At 44.1% G+C, this 1785-nt stretch overlaps 1 protein-coding gene across 10 annotated transcripts in view; it reads left to right on the forward strand.

The window, feature by feature from the left end:
- RIMBP2 (RIMS binding protein 2) overlaps nt 1-1785 on the forward strand; it is a 94566-nt gene that overhangs the window by 54591 nt on the left and 38190 nt on the right. The window lies entirely within an intron of this gene.

Here is a 1785-nt window from a genome sequence, read left to right on the forward strand (position 1 = left end):
GCAGGGACAGGGTGGGATGGCTCTCCTGGCTGAGGGCATTGCCAGGCTGCTCCCTGCCCTGGCTGCTTCCATGGCACTGCTGGAGCAGGAGGGGGCTCTCTGTGTGAAGGGATTTAGAAATGTTCCTGCCACAGAACGTGGATTAACCTGGCCCCACTGTACCTGAGCTTTTCTGTTTCCCAACAAGGCTAAGAGTGGCACAGTCTCGTGGATTCCCTTGGCATTTCCCTTGCTTCCCTCCATGTTTGGCTTGGTAAAACTTGTGCATTTCTTAAATGTCACAAAGGAATCCTGCCTTAATTTCCTGACCATCAAAATGCGAGGTTTCTGCCATTTCCAGAGTGCTGTTGACATTCTCACTGACATATCAGGGTTTCCTTGGCCTCCTCTTCCAGCCCTGCAGTTCTTGCTCCCTTTCTCCAGTAAATAAGATTAAAGGACCTTGTCAAGGTCCTGCCATGCCACAGGTATATTCCTTTTCAAGAATGTCATTTTGTGTGGCAAGGGTTTGGTGTCCAGCCAGCATCAGCCCAGCACAGAAACTGAACAGTTGCTTAAAAACCTCATTTCCAAGGTCATTCTCTAATTCACAAATCACTTTTAAGACTTTTTTTTCACACTGCAATTTCTCAGTATTCATTGTAATACAAAAACCATGATGCTGAGTTTCAGACTTGCCAGAGTCACTTAAAGCTGCAATTGTCTCAGTGCTAATGTTGATTTTTTCCAATTGCTGGACTGGATTAAAACACAGAAATAATGCTGCTAATGGTAATTTGGTAGAGAACTGGAGGGACCTCAGCAGAATAAAAGATGTATCTAATATAGTTGCTTGAAATAGAAAGCTGTAGTTGACCAAATGAAATCTTCCAGTTAATTTTCTTTTAGTCTTTCTCAATAAGAGTACTTAGGCTCACTGCAAAATGCCATTTCTAGTTATATTCAGCTGTTATTATTAGAACTGCCTCATAAATTTTGGACTTAAATTTCCTGGCAAAGAAAAGAAATCAAAGGAAGGAAACATTTCTTGCTAATTTTTATTACCTTCTTCTAATAAATCCTCCTTTGGGCTGGCAGCAGGAGACAAATCTGTGTTGTCCTGTCCCTGCAGCCCCTGTGTGAGCTGATGTGACAGACACGTGCTGGCTTTGGTGTTTCACCCCCTGCAACAAGCTCAGCAGATAAATATTTGAAATAAACCCGTTAGCTCAGGAACTGTAACACATCACTGCCAGTTTAAACAGGATGTTTAAATGTGCTGGCTCCCAATGGACCCAGTACCTGTCTGTTAAATTCCCTTTTCCCTTTTTTTATTGGAGTCACCTTCACTGGAAGAAGTATTTCCGAGGGGAAGTGGAAGGTGTGGGCAGTGACAGGATGGCATTTCACAGCACATCTGGGGATGTTGTAGAGCTGCTGCTGAACCCCCAAATGTGCCCTTCAGAGCACAGCCAGTCACTGCTGCAGCCCCCTGCATCTGCTGTCACGTTTTGAATAGAAATAAGAGCTCATTTTCTCTTTAATACATGCACAGACTGATCAGGTTCTTCAGGCTAGAAGGAAGAACACAATATTGTCCATGGAGGTTTTGTGCTGATGGGGACTCAGATGATCTTTTCCTTTAAGAGAACCTGAATAGCAGGCAGTTTGATGTTGAGGAGAGATAGCTGTGGATGCAGCTCCTGCCATCATTTATCCAGAGCCCAGGCTCTGGGGAGCTTTTATTAAACTTGTTGTGATGGATACTCAAGGCTTTCTACAACCTGCTGTCTGTCACGTGTTGGC

The sequence above is a fragment of the Parus major genome, chromosome 15, assembly GCF_001522545.3.
Source record: "Parus major isolate Abel chromosome 15, Parus_major1.1, whole genome shotgun sequence".
Taxonomy (NCBI): Eukaryota; Metazoa; Chordata; class Aves; order Passeriformes; family Paridae; genus Parus; species Parus major.